The following is a 16,964-nucleotide window of genomic DNA, read 5'->3' on the forward strand; positions in this document are numbered from 1 at the left end:
TATAAAGGAAGTCCTAAAATTGGTCAGTGTGATTCCTTCGACTTTATTCCTCTGTTTCAATATTGTTTTAGCTATTGTAGTTTTTTTATTGCCTTTTTATGTAAGTGTTAGAATAGCCTTGCCTACATCTGTAAAAAAAACCCTGCTGGAATTTTTATAGGAATTGCATTAACACTGTATATAAATTTGGGAAGGATTGACATCTTTATATGGTGAGTCTTCCAACCCGTGAACACAGTATGTGTCTCCATTTATTTAGATCTTCTATGATTTCTTTTATCAGAACTTTGAAATTATCAACATATGCATCCTGTGTGTGTTTTGTTAGATATATGCCTCGAGATTTCATTTTCTGGAACAATTGCAAATGGTATTGTGCTTTTAATTTTGGTTTCCTCATATTTCTTGGTAATATATAGAAATGTGATTCACATTTTTGCATTGATCTTGTATCCTTCAAACTTGCCGAACTTGCTTATTCGTTGCAGGAGTTTGGGTTTTTTGGGGTAGACTCCTTGGGATTTTCTATGTAAATAATCATGTCATCTGAAAATAGAGGCAGTTTTATTTGTTCTTTCTGATCTCTATTCCTTTTTTAGTTTGTTTCTTGTATTATTGCACTGGCTAGAACTTCCAGTACTATGTTGAATAGCAGTGGTAAGAACGAACATCCTTGCCTTGTTCCCAACCTTAGAGGGAAAACATTCAGTCCGTCACATTAAGTATGATACCTATAGATTTTTTGTCAGTGTTCTTTACAAAGTTCCTCTGTGTTCCCAATTTTTAAAGAATTTTTATTGTGAATAGTGTTGACTTTTGTCAAATACTTTTCTGGATCAATTGATAGGGCCACATGATTTTTCTTTTTTAGTCTGCTGATATGGTGGGTTACATTGATTTTCAAATTTTAAAGCAGTCCTGCATTCCTGAAATAAAGCCTACTTGATTATGGTGTATAATTTTTGTATATAGTGCTGAATTTTATTTGCTAGTATTTTGTTAAGGATTTCTGAGTCTGTTTTCATGAGGGATATTGGTCTGCAATTTTCCTTTTGTTATCAGGGTAACAGTGGCCTCATAGAATGAGTTGGAAAGTGCTCCTCTTCTATTTTCTCTAAGAGTTTATATAAAATTGGTATTAATTCTTCCTTAAATGCTTGGTAGAATTCTCCAGTGAAACTATCTAGGCCTGGAGATTTCTGATTGGGGAGTTTTCATAGTTACACATTCGGCTTCCTTAATAGTTATAGGGCTATCCAAAGTATCTATTTTATACTGGGTGAGTTGCGGTAGTTCGTATTTTTTGGAGGAATTGGTCCATTTCATCTAAATTGTCATATTTATGTGTGTAGAGTTGTTAGCAGTTTTCCCTTATTACTATTATTTTTTTATTTCTTCAGGGTCTACAGTGATATCTTTTGCTTCATTGTTGATACTGGTAATTTGTATCTTTTTTCTTTGTCAGTCTTACTAGAGGTTTGTCAATTTTATTGATCTTTTCAAATAATCAGCTTTTTGTTTCATTGATTTTCTCATTGTTTCCCATTTTCAGTTTTATTGATTTCTGCTCTTTATTATTTCCTTCCTTTGCTTGATAGTTTTTCATTTTTTGAGGCAGCTTAGATTATCGATTTGAGACTTGTTCTCTTTTCTACTGTAAGCATTTAATGCTATGAATTCCTTTCTCAGCGCTGCTTTAACTGTGTCCTGCAAATTTTGATGTAATTTTCATTAGTTATACGCATTTACAAAAAAAATTCATTCTTCTTTGATCCATGGATTATTCAGAAGTTTGTTCTTAAGTTTCCAAGTGTTTGGAAATTTTCCTATTATCTTTCTGTTATTGATTTCTAGTTTGATTTTATTGTGATCAGAGAACACAGTCTGTATGATATTAATTCTTTTAAATTTGTTGAGGTTTTTTAATGGTTCAGGATATGGTCTATCTTGGTAAATGTTCTGTGAATGCTTACAAGGAATGTGCATTCTGCTGTTGTAGGGTGGCATATTGTATAAATGCCAATTGGATTCTATTGTTTGATAGTGTTTCTGAATTCTTCCTATATCCTTGCTGATTTTCTGTGTAGTTTTTCTATCGGTTGTTCAGAATGATATGTTGAAATCTTTAACTTTCATTATAAATTTATTTCTTGTTTTATTAGTTTTCTCTTCAAGAATTTTGCAGCTGTCCTGTTTGGTTTATACACATTTATGAGTGCTGTGTCTTCTTGGCATTTTAACCCTTTTATAATTATGTAATATCTCCAGTAATTTTTTTTATTAATAGACTTAACTTTTTAGAACAGTTTTAGGTTTACAAAAAAAAAAATCAGTCAGATAGTACAGAGTCCCCATGTATCCCTTGCACCCAGTTTCCCCTATTACTAACATATTACATTAGTATGGTACATTTGTTACAATCAATGTACCCCTATCGATACATCGTTACTAACTAAAGTCCATACTTTATTCACATTTCCTTAGTTTTCCCCTAATGTTCTTTTTCTGTCCCAGCATGGGATCCAGGATAACAGTTACATTTAGGCACTGTATCTCCTCAAGCTCCTTTGGCTGTGACAGCTTCTCAGATTGTCCTTGTTTTTGATGACCTTGACAGTTTTGTGGAGGTCAGGCATATTGTAGAGTGCTTCTCTATTGGAATTTGCCTGATGTTTTTCTCGTGATTAGTGTGAGATTATGGGTTTTAGAAAGGACAATCTCAGTGGTAAAATGCCTTTCTCATGACATCATATCAAGATTATAACTATCTATATGATGTCGACTTTGATCACCTGGCCGAAGTAGTGTTTGTCAGGTTTCTCCACTGCTTTACTTGTTTACTCTTTCCAAACCATACCCGTTGGAAGGAAGTCACTATGTGCAACCCATAGTTGAGGAGGGAGAGCTCAACCTCCTTGAGAGCAGAGTATCTACATAAATTATTTGGAATTCTTCTCCAAGGGACATTTGTTTCTTTTCCCTATTCATTAATTTATTCAAACATTTATTTATAACAATACGGACTCATGGATATTTAGTCTCTGGTAATTTTCTTCGCTCCAAAGCCTACTTTATCTGATATTAAGTGTATAGCCATTCCTGCTTTCTCTTACTTAATATTTGCATGGCATATATTTTTACATCCTTTTACTTTCAAACTACCCATGTTGCTATATTTGAAGTGGGTTTCTTATAGACAGCATATAGTTGGGGCATGTTTTTTATCTACTATTACTTTCAACTAATGGTATTTTGACCATTTTGATCATTGCATTACACTTTAATGTAATTACTGATAAGTTAGAGCTTATGCCTGACATTTAATTTATTTTTGGTTTTGTTTGATCTCTTTGTTTTTGTTTCTCTGTATTCTTTTTTCTGCCTTCCTGTGGATTACTTGAACTTTTTTTTTAAAGATTTTATTTATTTATTTATTTGACAGAGAGAGAGACAGCGAGAGAGGGAACACAAGCAGGGGGAATGGGAGAGGGAGAAGCAGGCTTCCCGCCAAGCAGGGAGCCCGATGCAGGGCTCGATCCCAGGACCCTGGGATCATGACCTGAGCCGAAGGCAGATGCTTAACCGACTGAGCCACCCAGGTGCCCCTACTTGAACTTTTTTTAAGAATTGAATTTTTATTGGGGTGCCTTTCACCAGTTTGGGTGAAATGTAGAAACCTTACTTCCTTTTACTCTACTTCATTTATAATTATCTTACATATGTTCTCTGCATACACTGAAAATTAGATCAAATAGTGTTACGGTTTTGTTTTTGCTTCAACCAACAAACATAATTTAGAAAACTCAAGAGGAAAAGGAAAATCTGTTGTATTTACCCATATTTTTACTCTTTCTGTTATGTTTTTTCTTCTTCCTGATGTTCCAGGATTCCTTCTTTTATAATTTCCTTTCTGTTTGGAGAACTTTCCTTAGCCATTCTTTCAGGTAGGTTTGCTGGTGGCAAATTCTCTTAGTTTTCCTTTATCTGAGAATGTCCTGATTTCCCCTTCACCCTGAAGGATATTTTTGCTGGACAAAGAATTCTGGGTCAACAGTTCTTTCCTTCAGCACTTGAAAAATGTTGTGCCAGTTCTTTCTGGCCTCTCTGGTTTCTGATGAGAAATCCTCTGTGATTCAAATTGTTTTTTCCCTATAGGCAAGGTGTTATTTCTCTCACTGCCCTTTTATTTTGTCCTTTGTATTCAGAAGTTTGAGTATGATGGGTCTTGGCATGGATTTCTTTATGTTTATACAGTTTGGGGTTTATTCAGCTTCTTGAATCTGTGGGTTTATGTCTTTGGGGGAAAATTTAAGCCATTATTTCTTTAAAAGATTTTATTTATTTGTGAGAGAGAAAGTGTGCACAAGCAGGGGGAGCAGCAGGGCGAGGGAGAAGCAGACTCCCCGCTGAGCAGGGAGCCTGATGCAGGACGCGATCCTAGGACCCTGGGATCATGACCTGAGCTGAAGGCAGATGCTTAACCGACTGAGCCACCCAATGCCCCAAGCCATTATTTCTTTAAATACTTTTTCAGCTCCACCTTTTTTCTCCTTTCCTTGCCTAACTTTGATAACACAGATGTTCAATCTTTTGTTGTAGTCTCACATGCTTCTTAGAGTCTGTTCATTTTTTCCCTCAGTCTATCTTCTTTCTATTGTTCACACTGAATAATTTCTGTTGTTCTATTTTCGAGTTCACTCGTTCTTTCCCCTGTTTCTTCCATTCTGCTGTTGAGCTCATCTATTATAATTTTTAAAGTTTCAGCTATGATATTTTTTAGTTTTAAAAATTTCATTTAGTTCTTTTTTTATGTCTTCTATTTCTTTCATGAGACTTCCCATTTTCTTTTATTTGTTTCCGTTATGTTTATAATTGCTTGAGGGAAGCATCTTTATGAACATCTATGTCATCTTGTTGGTGTCTTTTGGTTGTCTTTTCTCATTCAAGTGGAGTTTTTCCTGGCTTTTGATATAATAAGTGATTTTTTTTTTTTATTGAAACCTGGACTTTTGGGGTATTATGTTACAAGACTCTGGATCTTGCTTAAATCTTCTGTTTTTTTAATCATGCTTCTTCTAACACTGCTCTGGCGTGGGAAGGGGAATACCACTTCATCACTGCCGGTGGAATGAAAGTTGAGGTTCCTCAGTCAGCCTTCATTGGCACCTGTGGGGAGGGTCTTCTCATTACCGCTTGGCAAGGGGGGGCTTGGGGTCTCTACTGTGCCCCTGCTATTACCACTCTGGCTGAAAGGAGCAGGGATGCCTTGTTGTAGTTCCTCTTATAACCTCCACTCACAGCACAGTGTGGAGGGATGCTTGTAACTGCTGGATGGTAGTGAAAACACTGATTCTCCACTGGGACTCCTCTGACACCACCCCAGTGGGGAAGAGAGGTGGGACCCCTTGTTATCAACAAGTGGGCAGGAAGTCCAGGTCTCCTATGTAGTATCCACTGATACTGTGTCACACAGAGAGGGCTTGTTACCACCCAGTAGGAATGAAAGTTCTGCCTCCCAAATTGCCCTCCTCTGGAAGTGTAGACGTCTACTTTCCGCACTTGGCCTTTGTTAGCGTGGGTGGTGCTGCAGTTTTTTGTTTTTGTTTTTTTTCCTGTGGTGCTTGGTTGGAGTAGAGTGGTTATTATCTAAAACTTTTCTATCTTGCAAGGTTGCCCTATTCCTGGTCCTTTGCCTGAGAAAGCAGGCTTTTCAGGAGGTTTTTTTTTTTAAACCTGTGCCCATTGATGTCGCCAGGTTTTCCATTTCTGCAGCACTCAGTCTAGACTATATGAGGCAAAACAAAACAAAACCTCAGGGAACTCACTGCTGTGTCAGTCCTTGGGTTCTGATGTCTAGAGCCAGTCTTCCTTCTTCTGTCTACTTTTCAGAGTCTTCTTATGTTCGTTTTATGTACAATGTTCAGGGTTTTTAACTGTATTTAGCAGAAGGAATAGGGAGAAGTACACCAACTACACCATTCCAGGAGCAGACATCATACCTGCTTTGTTTTAAAATTTCATTTTATAAAAAAAAATAATAATAAAAATAAATAAATAAATAAAATTTCATTTTATGATGAAAACATTTAAACATACCCAGAAGTAGAGAGATTAGTATAGCGAATCCCCTTTACTCAGCTTCAACAATTTTCAACCTTTTGCCGATCTTGTTTCATTTTTTTTCCTCACTGTGAGGTTTGTTGGAGTCTTTTATCTCAAATCCTAGAAATAATATTATCTCACTCAATGTGAGTGTGCATCTCTAACAGAAAAATGCTTTTTAAAACATAATCACCATGCCATTATCACATTTCACTAATTAACAATAAATCCTTAATGTACTTAAATAAGAATTCATATTCAAATTTCCCTGATTGTTTCAAGAAGTGTTTTTAAAATTGGTTTTCTCAAGATAGGATCCAAACGAAATGTAACATTGTATTTGGTTGTTATCTCTCTTAAGTCTCTTTTAAAAATCTATAAATTTCCTAGGCCAGCCACAGAAAAACAAATACTGCATGACATCACTTGTATGTGGAATCTAAAAAAGTCCAACTCATAGATGCAGAGAGTAGAATGGTGTTTTTCAGGGGCCAGAGGGTGGGGGAAATGGGGACATGTTGGTCAAAGAGTACAAAGTTTCAGTTACGCAGGATGAATTAGTTCTGGGGATCTAATGTACAGCATGGTGACTATAGTTAATAACACTGTAGTGAGTACTTGGAATCAGCTGAGAGAGTAGATCTTAACTGTTCTCACCATAAGAAAGGTAACTATGTGAGGTGAAGAATATGTTAATTAACTTGATTGTGGTAATCGTTTCACAATGTATATGTATATCAAAACATCATGTTGTACACCTTAAATATATATAATTTTTATTTGTCAGTTATACCTCAATAAAGCTAAAAAAGGATCTGCAGGTTTCCCATCTTTCTTTTTCCCATCCCGTTTTTTTGTTGTTGTTGTTTTTTTGTTTTTTAAGATTTTATTTATTTATCAGAGAGAGAGAGACAGAGGCAGGCAGAGGGAGAAGCAGGCTCCTTGCTCAGCAAGGAGCCCGATGTAGGACTCGATCCCAGGACCCAGGGATCATGACCTGAGCTGAAGGCAGAGGCTTAACCAACTGAGCCATCCAGGCGTCCCTCCCATCCCGTTTTTTTTTTTTTAAGATTTGATTTATTTATTTGACAGAGAGAGAGATAGCAAGAGAAGGAACACAAGCAAGGGGAGTCGAGAGGGAGAAGCAGGCTTCCCGCTTAACAGAGAGCCCGATGTGGGGCTTGATCCCAGGACCCTGGGATCATGACCTGAGCCGAAGGCAGACACTTAAAGACTGAGTCACCCAGGCGCCCCTCTCATCCCATTTTAAATCCTATTTATCATTGAAGAAAACAGGTCATTTTTTTCCTATAAAATATTCCACATTCTGGATTTGCCTGATTGTTTTTTAGTGGTGAAAATGAACTTGTTCTTCTATCTCCTATATTTACCATTAACTGAGAGTTAGAGCTAGACACTTGATTAGATTTAGGTTCAATTTTTTTTTTTTTATTTTTGGCATCAATATATCATAGGTGGTGCTGATGCTTACTACTGCATTACATCAGGGGCACATAATATCTAGCTATCCCACTCTTAGCGATGCTACAGTTGAGCAGTGGGTTCAGGTGAGATCAATCTGATCCCTCCATTGTAAAATTCTCCGTCGTCATTTGCCTAATCTTTTTTCATCCATTCATGATCATTGCCCTAGATTAGTGGTTTTCAACCAGAGATAATTGTCCTCCATGTTTGAAGATGTTTTTGATGATCACAACTCGGGAGGTGGTGCTAATAGTTTCTCATGCTGCTAAAAATTGTACAGTGCATAGGACCGCCCCCAAATAAAGAATTATCTGTCCCCAAATATCAAGAGTGCTGGGGTTGAGAAACCATGGCCTAGATTTGTTATTAAGGTGGTGTACTATTTCTGTCATTCCTTCTGTGTTTGCTATCTGGAATTGTTGCATAAAGAAGAGTATCACTATTTGGTTACCCTGAAATACTGTTCATGAAGGAAAGGCAGGGTAAATTCTTCATTTTTCCCTTTATTAATTTTTGCAATAATAATTTGGTGCCCTAGTATCAGCCAGGGGTAACCAATGTTTTTTTTTTTTTGGTCTTTTTTTTTTATTCTTATGTTAATCCCCATACATTACATCATTAGTTTTAGATGAAGTGTTCCATGATTCGTTGTTTGTGCATAACACCCAGTGCTCCATGCAGACTGTGCCCTCCTCAATACCCACCACCAGGCTAACCCATCCTCCCACCCCCCTCCCCTCTAGAACCCTCAGTTTGTTTTTCAGAGTCCATCGTCTCTCGTGGTTCGTCTACCCCTCCGATTTCCCCCGCTTCATTCTTCCCCTCCCGCTACCTTCTTCTTCTTCTTTTTTTTTTTTTCTTAACATATATTGCATTATTTGTTTCAGAGGTACAGATCTGAGATTCAATAGTCTTGCACAATTCACAGCGCTTACCAGAGCACATACCCTCCCTAGTGTGGTAACCAATGTTTTCTAATGTCACTCTGAAATTATGTATTTCATACATCTGATGCTTGATTAATGGTAGATTTTTTGATGCCCTTATTGTCTCAATATAGGCAAGTGGGGATTCCCCTTCATCTTGGATCCTGTGTTCCTTTGACATGACTATATTAGTCTTTGATATCGCTCTTGCTTTTTGGCAAAACAAGGTGTTCCAGGCTCATTTTGTACATTTCTTGTGACAGACCCATAAACAGCTAATAATTTCTTGAAGGAGGTTTGGCTTCCTCTGGTGGGAAATGACATTTAGAGACCACAATCTGGGCACTAGGTATACTCATTGCTACTAGGTTGTCATTGCTGCTGTGTCTTTTCAGTGAACAGAGCTAGGAGATATTTATTTTTCCAGAAAGAGAAAAATAAATAGATAAGTTCATAACATTTTGTAAGTATTTTTATTTCCCCAACTTTCTTACACAAAAGATGGCATCTGTGTATACAATATTCTATACTTTGCTTTTTCCAGTCAATAACATATCCCAGATATTATTCCCATATAGATATCTATCTCATTTCATATTTTATTTATTTAATTTATTTATATTTAATTAATTATATTTAATTAATTAATTATATTTAATTAATATATTTAACATATTTAATTTATTAAAATTTTTTTTCCAGTTTTTCCATTTTATGACTCCACTGTAATTTATTCAACTGGTCCCCTAGTGATGGACATTTGTTGATTTTTTTCCCCCCAGTCTTTTGTTATTATACCTAGTGTTGCAATGAATGGCTTTGTGCATATGTCATCCTGTACTTTTGTTGGTGTATCTTTGGGTTAGAGTCCCTAGGAGTGGGATTACAGAGTCAAACAATGAATACACATGTGATTTCGCTAGACATTGCTAAATTTCTATTAATTCCAAAATTTAATATAATTTTGTTTGTATTGCTTTTAGTGGTTTTCCAGTAGTAAATAAGCCGTAGAGATCTAATGTACAGTATAGTGAATACAAGCAACAACATTATATTATAATCATCAAACTTGCTAAGAGACTAAATCTTAATTATTCCAACCACAAAAAAGAAACGATAATTATATGATGTGATAGAAGTGCTAATTATCACTACAATGGCAATTCATATTACAACAAATAAATGTATCAAATCAACATGCCGTGCACTTTATTTATTTATTTTTTTAATTTTTTTTTTAAGATTTTATTTATTTGACAGAGAGAGACACAGTGAGAGAGGGAACACAAGCAGGGGGAGTGGGAGAGGGAGAAGCAGGCTTCCCACGGATCAGGGAGCCTGATGCTGGGCTCGATCCCAGGACCCTGGGATCATGACGTGAGCCGAAGGCAGACGCTTAATGACTGAGCCACCCAGGCGCCCCTATTGTGCACTTTAAATTTATATGATGTTAGATGTCAAATACATTTCAATAAAAATAAACCAAATAAATAAAAGATTTAAAAAATTTAAAGAGGAACAAAATTTTGAAAAAGAATAAAAAGCATGATTAGGATTTTTCTTTTAAAGATTTTATTTATTTATTTTGAGAGAGAGAGAATGAGAGAGAACGCATGAGAGGGGGGAGGGTCAGAGGGAGAAGCAGACTCCCTGCCGAGCAGGGAGCCCGATGTGGGACTCGATCCTGGGACTCCAGGATCATGACCTGAGCCGAAGGCAGTCGCTTAACCAACTGAGCCACCCAGGCGCCCGCGTGATTAGGATTTTTAACTACCAGTTTTGGTAACAAGATGTACCCTTCCCACCCTTCAAGCTTGAAAGAGACATTTAGGACAAGCACAAGAAGTCAGATTCCACACTTCAGTGAGTAAAACTGGAGAATGTGTTCTTTATTGTGCTTCTGTCAAAGCTCAGGCCCAGGGCCCTGCTGCATCCCATAATGCTGACCTCCAGCAGCGGATACAGATTTTGGGATTCCAGAGTTTCCCTAGAGGACAGGAATACAAGAGTTGGCTGGCCAGATGCTGTGCCAGAACGTGGGAGGCCATTCAGAGGCCACGGTATGAAGCAGATAGGTAAGGAATCAAAAGTGTAAGTCAAATGGGGCAGAAGTCTGAAGGATGATAGTCAGAGTTAAAGGCTAAAGGCTGAGGGAAGCTGAGACACAGAGTACCTCTGGCAGGGAAAGCTGCAGGAATGGCTGGTTAGAATATGATACAGTGTAACCTACATCCTTGCAATAGATCTACATCCTTCACAAACATGACCTTGCTCTCTTTGTGAGCCTCCTTTGTTTCCGCCAGAGAAGGGCCCGGCACTGGAATCACAGATGTACAGGCTACCCTGGGGCTAGATGTGTGCTTGAACTCTTCCATTTTGTGCCCCTTGCACACCACTAGGCCTGCTGCTTCCCTCTGTAGGGCTGGCACCTCCTGGATCCCGATGAGCCCATTCTTCATTCTCCTGGTTGTTGGTATGGCTCGGGGGGGGGGCGTGCAGGGCATGAAGTCTTGTCCTGCTGCAATGACAAGTAGGGACCACTGAGCTGGATCCTTGGTCATCATAAATGGGCCGGCAGGGGGGCTATTCCTGAGCTTAGCGAAGTTTGGTGTGGTCTAAGTGGGATGGGAAGAGCCCGCCTGACCAGCTCCTAGACCCAGGGGCCCTGGTGCTGAGTGTACTTGCCATTATCCCCTTTCTTTAGCCCAGTGAAAACTTGCAGACCACGAATGGGATGTCAGGGGCCTGGACAAAGTAGGTGTCAAACATCTCATGGTTGATAGTAGGTATCTTCTGAGTGAGGACAGGTATAGAAGCGGAGAGTAAGCACAAGGAAATTCAAGCTACCTAATGATTTTGTGCTGCATTTCTATAGTGAGAATAATATTAGTACCTACCTCATCAGGGTGTCAGGAGGTTTACGTAACTTAGTAAAATACTTATAAAAGTGCCTGGCAGGGGCGCCTGGGTGGCTCAGTTGGTTGAGCGACTGCCTTCGGCTCAGGTCATGATCCTGGAGTCCCGGGATCGAGTCCCACATCGGGCTCCCTGCTCGGCAGGGAGTCTGCTTCTCCCTCTGACCCTCCTCCCTCTCATGCTGTCTCTCATTCTCTCTGTCTCAAATAAATAAATAAAATCTTAAAAAAAAAAAAAAAGTGCCTGGCATATAATAAATCACCAATAAACTTTAATTATTTGATTATAATTATTGTGTGTAAATTAGAAATCATATCATGCCAATTCCTTGCTACTCCCCTGCCAAATGATTCCCACTGCTAGTGGGATAATATTCAAATCTTATACAATGGTCTGCAAGGCTTTAGGTGATCTGGTCCCTGCTTGTATCTCTATCCTCATCTTATATCACTCTCCTCCTTCTTGGTCACCAAACTCAAGTCATTCTGGCCTTATTTTCATTTCTTAAAATCATGAAGCTCCTGTTGGTCTCAGGACTTTTGCACTTGCTCTATGCTTTTGCAATCACAAAAAAACAAAACAAAACAAAAAAACCTTAAAGAGACACTAAAATCCAGAATAAAGAGAAGTTTGAGAATCTTGACTACATAATAATCTTAAACATCATAAAGTTTAAAAATGAAATAAAATACAACAGTCGAATGATAAATGGGAAAAATACACTAGAGTATGACAGATGAAGGGTTAATAGCTTAGTGATAAGGAATCCAAACTCTAGATTCCCACTGCTGGGTTTGAATCCCAGGTCCATCATTTATTGGCTGTGTGACCTTGAGCATCACTCAATCTCTCTGTGTCTCAGTTTCCTCACCTCTGAAATGGGGATGATAACAACACCGACTTCCTAAAATTGTAGTAAGGGTTAAACCTATTGAAGAGAACAACTCTTGGCATACTTCAGGTGCCATATAAGTTGTTTGGGGCAAGGCTGAGTTGATAGGAAGTGAGGTCTAAGAGACCACGGTCACACTCTATAGGCTTTAAAGGCTAGGATAAGGACTTGGGACATCACTAGGAGTGAACTGGAGAGCTTGCTATCATTTAGAATTGTAATCACCTAGACATGACTGGGATCCAAATAACAAAGGCTCAAACAGGATGATGTTTCAAGTGTGTTATTGATTCTAAGACACTATTGACTGTAAGACACACCATTACTATATATACCACCAAGAAAGAAAAAAAATGCTGCCAAATATGATCAGAAACTGTCATTCAAAGATTTCAGAGATGCTGAAACATGAAGAGGTGTATCTCTTATCTTAGAGTTGGTAAAATATGGCTTTTTTTTTTTCTCACGTAAGAATAGGTCCAGAGGTTATCCGTTTTCTGGTTACAAGATGGTTACTCAGCTATAACCATTACATCCTCATTTTCAGGAGGAAGGAGAAAGTAGGAAGGGAGAAGATGCCTTTCATTCTTCTATATTAATTTTGTGAAAGTCTCCCCCCTAAAACTCACTGCAATTTTTATTGGCCTTGCATTGGCTGTGTAGATCCACTTGGAGAAAACTGCCTGATGCCCAATATATAGTGCTACATTGTAGCTCAATATGTATGTTACAGTCGCATTTCTATTTCATAAAAAGGATAAACGTATAAGACATGCTTGTATTTGCATAGAAAAGTTCATAAAGGATACAAAAGAAACTGTTAACTAGTAGTCATTTCAGGGGAATAGATTGGGTGTGATTGGCGGAGAAGAGAGGGGCTTTAACTTTTCATGTTATGCCTTCTTCCAAACCTTCTAAACCCTTTTAAAAAACCACAAGTATTGGGGGCACCTGGGTGTTAAGCCTCCGGCTCAGGTCCTAATCTTAGGGCCATGAGATCGAGCCCCAAGATTGGGGCTCCCCATGGAGTCTGCTTCAGATTCTCTGCCCCTGCCCCTCCCCCCACGTGCTCCCTCGCTGTCGCTCAAATAAAGTCTTTCAAAAAAAACCCCACAGGGCGCCTGGGTGGCTCATTCGGTTAAGCGTCTGCCTTCGGCTCAGGTCTCGATCCCAGAGTCCTGGGATGGAGCCCCGCATCCGGCGCCCTGCTCAGCTGGGAGCCTGCTTCTCCCTCTGCCTGCCGCTCTCCCCCTGCTCGTGCTTCCCCCTACCCCCGCCAAGTAAATAAATAAAATCTTAAAAGAAAAAAAACTTAAAAAAATAAAAATAATAAAAAATAAAACCCCCACAAATATTGTATATATTAGTTTTATCATAATAAATATAAACCAGCAATCTTAAAAGTGGAGTGTGCATTACCCTGGGCATACAGGTACTCTCCATGGGGTAAACAAGCAGAGTTTTAAGAGGATCTATTATCCTCAAATTTCATGTTTCATATTTCCTAAAATCAATGTGCCAGAGAACACACGTGTGGTGGCAGAATCAATGGTCCTTTCTGCATTTTACAAAACAAAGCCTACCTTTCACCTATCCTGATTCTTACCTGGGTGCACTGCCCCAAGGTATAAAATCTACAGGGCACCAGAGAGACGGTGCCGAACACTGTTGTCAACAGTGAAGAAAAAAAATTGCTCTAACAAATGAACGGGGATCAAATCCTTTTGCAGTTCAGATGGCTTCCCATAAAACTGAAGGAAAACCCCATGGAGCTGTCAGCTGATAAATCGGGAAAAATACTTTTGAAGACAAATCATTGTGTAATCCCCCCCATAGATCTCCAAAGGAATTCAGAGACTTGAGTAACATTGCTAAAACAAATGTGCATTCCCATTTAGTTATTTATATAACAGAGGTTCCTGTGTGCTAATGTTTAACCAAACACAAAGTAGAAAAGAGAACTGATGCTGAATTCTGTCTCATTCTAGCAATAAGCAATATATATTTTTAAAGATTTTATTTATTTATTTGAGAGAGAGAATGAGAGACAGAGAGCACGAGAGGGAAGAGGGCAGAGGGGGGAAGCAGACCCCCCGCTGAGCAGGGACTCGATCCCGGGACTCCAGGATCATGACCTGAGCCGAAGGCAGTCGCCCAACCAACCGAGCCACCCAGGTGCCCCAGCAATAAGCAATATTTATCCATGAAGACACCCACTAACAAAAAAAAAGACTCCTATCTCTAATACATTTTAATTTTTACTTTTAATAATTACCTAGCAGAATTTGTAATATACTTACAATTTTTTGATCCATGGCATTCTAATACTAATTGTCATAATAACTCAAGCAAGAGTAAATTTTTACACAACACTTAGAGCTTTAGGCTCACAGGAACATTTAAAAAGCATTTTTTTTTTTTGAAGACTTTATTTATTTGACAGAGAGAGACATAGCGAGAGAGGGAGCACAAGCAGGGGGAGTGGGAGAGGGAGGAGCGGGCTGTGGGGCTCGATCCCAGGACCCTGGGATCATGACCTGAGCCGAAGGCAGACACTTAACGACTGAGCCACCCAGGCGCCCTAAAAAGCATTTAAATAGCAAAATATATATACATATTTTGCTGCAGGGAAAGATGATAGGATTAACAATAATTTTGAGTGCAAAAATATATTTGGGTGAAATTGTTAGAATAGAATAGAATGAATAACCTAGGGAGAAAAGGAAGAATGTACAGCTCGCAGCCATCAAGAGCTCATTTGTAAATTTTTAAGACAGATGATGGTGGCTCTCAAGTCATTAAGGTGTTTAGGTTCCACTCGTTTCATGTACAAATGTGACATAACAGTTTTGTTTGTGAATGTTAATATTTGTCAGGATTCACATTGTTTGCAGCTGACATTTTTGATGCAAAACTTTAGATGCCAACCCCAAAAATGTGTGAAGGAGCCCAAGGTTAAAAAATATTTTTAGAGTGTATTGGGATATAAACCAATAGTTCTATAGAAACATACAAATGTCCGGGGAAGTGTCATATACTCTTTTGCCACCTTGTGGTCAGAACTGTGCTCAACCCCACGTGGCCCGACTATACTGAGGAGGGGTCTCTCCTTAAGTGGGCCCCTTCCGCTAGCCTTCAGTCAGGTCTTTGTGAGGCAGACATGGTGACATTTGCCCAGGACTGAATGGAGACACACGCAAGCAGGCTGACGCCCTGCCCCCCACCCTCCTGCACGTGATTCACAGCAAAAGCAACATGCAATCAGGAAAGCAACGTAAGGAAGTACAACAAAATTCTGACTTTTCTCATGAGGACTAAAAAAAAAAAATCAAATGTCAAACTGTTTCCGATACATTTTTTTTTCGATTCTTTTGTTTTTGGTGCCTCTTCTCAGCTGGTGACCCAGACACTTCCTTAGTCTGCCTTTTGGGGAACCCAGCCCTGATTGTGGCCCTGGGGCCAGCTTGTTTGGTTCCACACTGTCCACGGCTCCTAGTACAACACCCGGCTCTGGGTTGGAGCTGAATACACCTTTGCTGGGTGAATGATGGCTGAGCCTCCTAACTGCCAGAACCTGCCGGACATGTGGGCTTCTGCTGGAGGCTGATCGGTAAGGTAGTCAGGTTGCCATGGTTAGGCTTCAGGGGTAGAGGGTAGACAGTCTTACGCACACAGAGATCTTTAGGTCTTTCTGACGGCCGTCACTTTGCGGAGGTGGGATGAGAGTACCCTCCCCAGCCTCCCTCCACTCCATGACCTCAGTCATTTCTAGCAGCACAGGAGCAGGATTCCTTCGGTGGGTGTGCTAGTTGCAGTTCCTCTGGTTGTAGGCCACAGAGGGCAGGCATTTATTGGAAAGATGCTGGGGTGCTTCCAGGAATTGAAGCAATGAGTTGGCTTAGGAAGGCAGGGCACCAGGGCAGCGCCTGGGGACCTCAGCTGTATGGGAACCGAGCATCGCATTCTTCTTAAAGGCTCCTAATTCTTGACAACCAAGTCCTGCTGCTAACGCCGGGAGGCCCAGGCACCACCTCCTCCCTGCAGGAAGGGGCCAGGCTGAGGGCCGAGGTCCAGCGCTAAGCAAGCAGAACTCCGCTAGGGTATACTCAGGCAGCACGGCCCCACGGGCCAGGCAGCGTATTCCGGGCCAAGGCCAGCCGTCCCAGGGCTCAGGGAACGGACTCTTCCTAGAACACCCTCTGCTTGATCTTTGGACGCTGGCTATGTACTTCTTCGGAGCGCCGTCCTGACTCCCTGGGACCTGCACCTGCGGCCCCTTTCCCCAAGTGCCCGCGGCTCTCAGTGCAGGAGCTCTGCGAGGCTCTCAGACCCAGGCCCGTCCCCCCCCCGCCCCCGCCCGCCGGCAGCTCCACTACAGAAGCTGCTCCCCGCCCCGCCCCACCCCCCAACTCCCACCTGCTGCCGACCCGACCCCGGGCTCCGCCAGACTTGAGGGTCTTGGGGCGGTGTCTTCCCCTTTCTCAGCCGTCGGGGAGGTGCCAGCAAGTAGGCATGGCCTTGGTGTGCCTTGTCCCCTCCCGCTGCCCCCGGGCGGCTCAGCGTTTGCTGGGCCAGGAGGCCGACTGCCAGATGGTCATCCCACCCGCGGCCTTGGGAGCCCGAGGAGGAGGTGAGGGGCAGGC

Source organism: Mirounga angustirostris, unplaced genomic scaffold (assembly GCF_029215605.1).
Source record: "Mirounga angustirostris isolate CCGP_5_RB_7025 unplaced genomic scaffold, mMirAng1.0.hap1 SCAF_11, whole genome shotgun sequence".
Classification (NCBI taxonomy): domain Eukaryota; kingdom Metazoa; phylum Chordata; class Mammalia; order Carnivora; family Phocidae; genus Mirounga; species Mirounga angustirostris.